Below are 7,500 nucleotides of genomic sequence, written 5' to 3'. Positions count from 1 at the left end.
GTGTGTGTGTGTGTGTGTGTGTGTGTGTGTGTGTGTGTGTGTGTGTGTGTGTGTGTGTGTGTGTGTGTGTGTGTGTGTGTGTGTGTGTGTGTGTGTGTGTGTGTGTGTGTGTGTTGCTCTCAAGGGTTTTGGGTAATCTGATTGCTCCTGTGCTGTCTATCTGCTCCTGCTCAGGGACAGTGGGAGAGTGTGTATTTTACACTCACACACACACACACACACACACACACCATTCCAGCATGTCCCTATGTCAACAGCACCCTCCCAGGACAGAGCATCTGTCCATCTTCTTGCCTGTCACTACTCTCTATTCTTTCATCTTTCTCCATATATTTTATTACCAACATATTTTCCCACCAACGTAATAACCCAATAATTGTTACGTTTGCAGGAAGTTATTGCGTTGGTGGGAATGTTAAAAAAGTTAATGTAATCACTTCTCACCAATGTAATAAATCACTGATTTAGTGAAATTATATCTGTTTTTATCAATTGTAAGGGTATAGTTGTCAACAACTGTCACCATGTAAACCAATCTCATGACCATAAAGCTTTTTACCCCCTTTACTTGTTTACCTTTACTATGATCCAGGCAAAGCTAGACAGACAGGTCCCTGACTCTTTATACAACGTTGCTTTGGCAGCCATTGTGTTTCTGCCTTCTCTTCGTTTTTAAATGAGAGGGAGTACAGATGCAGGCAACACTATAGGCTACACATTACAAGACACCCTCGAAAGGCATAATTGTGGAATAGAGGAATTAAAAAGGAAATAGGCCTGATAGTCCTTTGTCAACTGAGCGCTGCCTTGAAGTCGACAGTGGGGGCCCAAAAGACCATAAATCCTGATAGTCTTTTGTCAACGGACATGAAGGTTGCTGTGTGTGGTTAAGAACATGCTCCTAACATGCAATGCACAGCAATATGTTCTATTAATACCCTGTCTGGTACAAATGTCAGTGTATGCTATTTGCACCCCTGTGCATTTACTCTGGCATATTGATCACACAATGTAATTTTTTTTTTTTAAACAAGCAACATTTTTTTTCGGGGGGGGGGTCAACTTCCCATAGTCTGGAGTGAGACTATCGTCGATTTCATGCAAGATTGATAGGCAAGTCAAATCTTCTCCATCATTAAGTTATTCAATTAGGCTAAACATGGCCTTAACTCAAAACAGCTGGTAGGCCTACTTTTAATATGTAAAAGTGTCAAATACAGCCATATTTAAATTCTGCCTACTGCACGTATATTATAATATAATATGATAATATTCAATATTCATTATTGCAGGTCTACCCATGTACATGTAATGGAAATGTCGGTTAATCCCGATATCCCTTCATTTACGTGTTAAAATCTAAAATCTTACACCGCGGTGGCGGTGGCGTCTTTCGGAAATATATCACCTTTTTCAGCCCTTCTGAGTTTGCAGGTATGTAAGGTATGCTGTTTGCATCAATGTATAGTTAGAAGTGGATGCTATTCGTACCCTGGTGTATATACAGTAGTAATGTATGCTGTTTACACCCTGGTGTGTGAACTAGCTAATTGTTCTCTCCAGAGACGTTGGTATACAGTACGTGCGCACTCACTCTGCCAAAACGCATCATGCGGGAATCGAACCCCAATCTCCCACGTACTAACTAGGGGTGTGAATCTCTCATGTAAAAGACGATACGATTCGCATCTAGATACATGGGCACGATTCGATACAAGAAAAGATACATGTTCATAAAAAACGTTTCAGTACGATTCGATGCGATGCGATTCGATGCAATTCGATGCAGTTCAAGAATGGAAAGCATTCTGAAAGATTTTTTATCATTTGCTCAAGGTGCACATTAATTTTATATTATCAGTTATCATGGTCATGGTTGTCAATTAGGAAAAAAAATGTGTGAATATGATTATCTAAACTGAGGTTTGTTTCATATACTGTATTGAAATGAAAAAAGAATAGTCTACATTTCAGTCAAACACAGCAGCCAAATACAACATTTTTTTTATAGACTTTATAGATTTTATAGAGTTATATCTGATTGTTTTCATGGAGCTGTAGCCTTGTTGAGGTAAGACAATACCGAAATAAAATAAAACAGTGCTTAAGACTCTCTTGTCCTTTTCTCATATAGCCTACAATAATAAAATAGGCCTACATATCAATGAACTCTGGGTTTATTTTGTTCCAACGGTAGACCTAATGCAGAAACCTATAATGCCACAAGTCTGAGTGAATATGAACAAAATAATTGGCTAATAATTTGTGCATCGTTTTAGCAAGGGCCAAATTATTATTTAACATTAAGGAAATCCCTTTATCAAACGTAAGGCTATACTCTACAGACTATCGTTGCTGTTTAGTGTTTAATTTCGCTCTGGATTTTGAAAAACAAAAGAGTAAAAACTGTAAAACAAACGACCGAGTGCGAGTTGTCACGTGCTTAAGTTGCAGTAGATGTATGGGTAATGAGGTCATTTGACAACTTTGGGCAATGAATGTAGCCAAAAACGAACTGCATTACCCACAATTCCGTGCCACGTATAGTTTCAAAACCGGACGTGGGATGAACGCGCTGCTTGGTACGTAAATGAGAGTCTGAGCGAGCAGAAAAGGGTTTGAACCGATTCGTAACAAGTAAATCGATATAACGACCGGTTCATTTCCGTTTTATTCCGATACGGGGCTTCACGTATCGATGTAGCCGTATCTTACACGTTAAAAACGGATACCGATACGTAACGGTTAATCTTTACACCCCTAGTACTAACCCATGTCTTTGACCACTGCACTATCTACTTCCACAACAAGAGGGGTGTTTGCAGGTAAACCTATAGTTTATAGGCCTGTGCGTCATATTCACAAAACTTCTGTTGACTAACAAACTGAAGGTTGTACTGAACGAAGATTATGAAAATAAAACACAACTTTTCAATCTAAAACTTAATTTGAACAGATATTGGTGCCGAAACCTTTCAGAATTCTTCACTTTCTGCTGACGAAAAAATGAATGTCCGCCATGTTTTTTGTGCACGTGAGCAACGTCTTTTTGTTGTTATGTCATAGGGTGTGAATAGCTCAGCTGTGTGGCCAAGGCTATTCGTACCAGGGGTGTAAATAGACACTCCGTTCTCTTTTTTAAATGTTGTTCCTGAGTTTCTGTAAAGCATAAAGTTGTTGTAAACAATTAACCTTGATTCATGTCTTAAACTGTTGGGTCTTTGAATTTGAGGGAAGTGGACCAGGGAAATCCTTGAAAAGTCAATGAATTTTAAGAAGGTGTGGGGACATTGGGTCAGATTAAATCTCTTTGACAGTGTACATGGTTCAAACTGATTAACGGTAAAATAGCAGACAAAGAGCACAACATTAGTTTTTTTCTGAAGGACCACTTTTCATTTATTTTTCCTGTATAGCTGAGAGGATTCCTGAAACCTACAAATAACTGAACTACACAAACTAGTCAAGTTTCTCTTTAACCCTTGTAAGGTGTTTGGGTCTGTGGGACCGTTTTCAATGTTTGCTAAAAGAAAAATCATGCTATTTATTATTTCTTCAAAGTCATACTCATTGGCCTTGGCTCATTTTCTGTGAAGAGCATAAAAGATAACTTATTTCCAATGACTGCACACGGTACACCCCCCCTACACATAACTATTACACATGAGGTGTTCGGGTCTACTGGACCCGAGTGTAACAATTGTAGGTGCTATGTACCTTAACTGTGTCCTCATCCTAACTGGGCCTGCGTTGTGTGTGTGTCTGTGTCTGTGTGTGTCTCTGTGCGTCTCTGTGTGTGTCTGTATGTGTGCGTGTCTTAGTGTACATGTCTGTGTGCGAGAATATGGTCTTTCTGCACCTGCTATTCCCACACAAAGTCACAAAATTGAATTCAATCACGCTTACCTGTTCTGATTAAGTTCTAAGAAATAAGCACCAATAATGACAAAATATCTTGTTTCTATTTTTTCACCTTTTTTTTATAATAGAATTTCCTAATTTTCTCACAAAAAACGAAAAAAGATCATATGATCATAACAATGATTTCACAGGGGTAAATTACAAATATGAACCATAAATCATGTCTATATCATTGGTAATTGAGCTAAAGTAAACATCTGTTAAGTATTTTTACAAATTGTTTGTGCTGTATTGATTTAAAAGCCTAAAAATGTGGTGGGTCCCCCAGACCCAGGAAAATATGCTGTGTAACAAAACTATGAACACCTTACAAGGGTTAAAACACAATGTTATTACATTGAACTAACACTTTTTGCCACACAAATGCATTTATCTAACAGAATCATGTAAGATGAAGATTGGTTTAGATGGTGACAGTTGTTGACAACTATACCCTTACAATTGATTAAAACAAATATCATTTCACTAAATCAGTAATGTATTACTTTGGTGGGAAGTTATTACATTAACTTTTTTTAACCTTCCCACCAATGTAATAACTGCCTGCAAACGTAATAATTATTGTGTTATTAGGTTGGTGGGAAGTTATTACGTTGGTGGGTGTTCCACTCCCTCCCTCCATCTTTCATCTCCCTCTTTCCCCCTCTCATTTTCTCTATTAGTCATTCTTTCTTATCTATCACTCTATCTCCCTCCCTCTCTCCTGCGCTCTCTCCCTCTTCTATCTCACTTCTATCTCTCTCTCTTTCTCCTTCATTCCCTCTCTCTCCCCCTCTCTCTCCGTCTCCCTGGTGCTCTCTCTCTCTCTCTCTCTCTCTCTCTCTCTCTCTCTCTCTCTGTGCCTGTCTCTCTCTCTCTCTCTCTCTGTGCCTGTCTGAGGGGAGGCGTTTAGGCTGAAGTGTATCCAGGTTGGCTGTGAATGCTGTGTAATTAACTGTAAATATTTGTAAATGACTGCTATGTTTGCTGAGCGTCTCCAGCTGTTGCCCCCCACCGGAAGGCAATGCTGCTTCTCTTTTTTTTTCCCTTTTCCTCCCGTTTTTTTTTTTCTCTCTTCGTCCTCTTGGTCTCCCCCTCTTCTCTTCGTGGGAAAACCCCATAAGGTGTGTCTCTCTTCCACAGCTGCTGTGGGTAGTTAAAAAAATAAGTCTTTTTTTTTTACGTTTTTTTGTTTGTTTTTTGTGTGGGTTTTTTTGTTTTTCCTTTCCTTGATTCTTGGTGTTCTAGCCTATGTTTGCCATGCTTGCTGAAGGGACATGTAACATGTACAAGGGACAATGACTACCATCGTGCTGTGTGTTTGTGTTGGTGTGTTTAATGCTTCCGTCTGTGCCTATGGTGTACTGCTGAGGTGACTGCCTCCTCCGGTGTGTTTTGAGCCGTGAGGCAAAAGCTTTAAAGATCAAGCCGGCACTCACATTGAACCCACATACACACACACACACACACACACACTCAAATAACCCCCACACACACATATCTTCCACTCAGACCACATCAATAAACAGGTGGCAGTGACTCTAGGCGTCTCGGTGGCCCAACCACAGGTTGTGCTTGTCAGGCTCGGTCAGTGTCAGTGTTCCGTCCGGTCCGCCTTGCCCACGGCTGCACCACATGACTCTGTGCTATGGGGTGCAGCACTAATACTCAGGTACCGCTTTGGTGTGTGTGAGTGTGTGGGTGTGTCAGGGTTGTGCACAATTCGAATTGCAATTCTGCTTCCTGTTTGCTACCTCAATTGAAATGCAAGTGAAATTCAAGAATTGAATTCGGATTTAAGAGCCAGTTTCAATTCACATTCATCACTCATTTTGCACAAGCCTGGTGTGTGTGTGTGTGTGTGTGTGACTAAGTCGTGACATGGCCTTTTGCCTTCTGATGCCTCTCTACAATCAGCGTTGCTGTTAATAAAACAGGGGGTGTTATGTGATGATGTGAGCATGTCGCTGCAACACCAGTTTTCCCTCTGCTGGAGAGAGTAGAGTAGCCTCGGGTTGTCAGAATGGCCTCTGCTTCCCCCACTACACACAGAGGCTTGTATTTACCTCACCCAAGGCCTTGACCACTGGTGGACAGTGCTCAGTGATTTGGACCGCTCCATGCTGGGCTCAGGAAATAGGGTGGAGGTGGATAGATTGAGAGCTGGGAGAGCAGGGCATGAACTTGTTAACCAGAGAGAGAGAGAGAGGGGTAGAGAGAGAAGGACAGGAGAATGAGAAAGGGAGAGAGGGGGGGGGTAGAGAGAGAGGGGTAGAGAGAGAGAGTAGTCCCATCTAAAGTATGTGTATATGTATATGTATATAGTTCCGTCTAAAGTATGTGCATATGTTTTGCAATTGTTGTTATGTCTTACTTTTAACGTACCAATTACATGGGAGAGAGAGAGAGAGAGAGAGGGATGCACTGATGTAGGGAGAGAGGGATGCACTGATGTAGGGAGAGAGAGAGAGAGAGAGATGCACTGATGTAGGGAGAGAGAGAGGGATGCACTGATGTAGGGAGAGAGAGAGTGGGATGCACTGATGTAGGGAGAGAGAGAGATGCACTGATGTAGGGAGAGAGGGATGCACTGATGTAGGGAGAGAGAGAGAGAGATGCACTGAAGTAGGTAGAGAGAGAGAGGGATGCACTGATGTAGGGAGAGGGAGGGATGCACTGATGTAGGGAGAGAGAGGGATGCACTGATGTAGGGAGAGAGAGATGCACTGATGTAGGGAGAGAGAGAGAGGGATGCACTGATGTAAGGAGAGAGAGAGAGAGAGATGCACTGATGTAGGGAGAGAGAGAGATGCACTGATGTAGGGAGAGAGAGATGCACTGATGTAGGGAGAGAGAGAGAGAGGGATGCACTGATGTAGGGAGAGAGAGAGATGCACTGATTTAGGGAGAGAGAGATGCACTGATGTAGGGAGAGAGAGAGAGGGATGCACTGATGTAGGGAGAGAGAGAGCGAGAGGGATGCACTGATGTAGGGAGAGAGAGAGAGAGATGCACTGATGTAGGGAGAGAGAGAGAGGGATGCACTGATGTAGGGAGAGAGAGAGATGCACTGATGTAGGGAGAGAGAGATGCACTGATGTAGGGAGGGAGAGAGAGAGAGAGAGAGAGAGAGGGATGCACTGATGTAGGGAGAGAGAGGGATGGAGAGATGCACTGATGTAGGGAGAGAGAGACAGAGAGAGAGAGAGAGAGAGAGGGATGCACTGATGTAGGGAGAGAGAGAGAGAGAGAGAGAGAGAGAGAGAGAGAGAGATGCACTGATGTAGGGAGAGAGAGATGCAGAGGGAGGCTGGTTCTGCTGTTCTGCGCCCACCGCATACTGAGAAGGGCCAGCTCTCCACAGTGGTACACTGGCAGCAGAAGGACTTCTACACACACACACACACACACACACACACACACACACACACACACACACACACACACACAACCTCATATGAGATCAACATAGAATTATTGACATAGACTATCACTTACTCACATAAACACACCTACACACACACACATCCATAACAAACACACTAAAATCCTGAGTGGGGGGGGGGTAGTTTTTCTTTTTCTGTCTCTCTCTAGGATGGA

The 7,500-nt window shown here is 42.2% G+C and overlaps 1 protein-coding gene across 4 annotated transcripts in view; it reads left to right on the top strand.

Annotated features, from left to right (window-relative positions):
* The window catches only part of szt2 (SZT2 subunit of KICSTOR complex), a 132,347-nt gene that overhangs the window by 103,649 nt on the left and 21,198 nt on the right, over positions 1-7,500 (top strand). The gene's annotated exons all lie outside the window — the stretch shown is intronic.

Source organism: Alosa pseudoharengus, unplaced genomic scaffold (assembly GCF_046254945.1).
Source record: "Alosa pseudoharengus isolate Yale_2024_CS ecotype anadromous, Long Island Sound unplaced genomic scaffold, YU_APseudo_1.1 YU_APseudo_1.1_scf_11, whole genome shotgun sequence".
NCBI lineage: Eukaryota > Metazoa > Chordata > Actinopteri > Clupeiformes > Clupeidae > Alosa > Alosa pseudoharengus.
The sequence above is the reverse complement of the archived record's forward strand: the minus strand, read 5'-3'. Positions and strand labels throughout refer to the sequence as shown.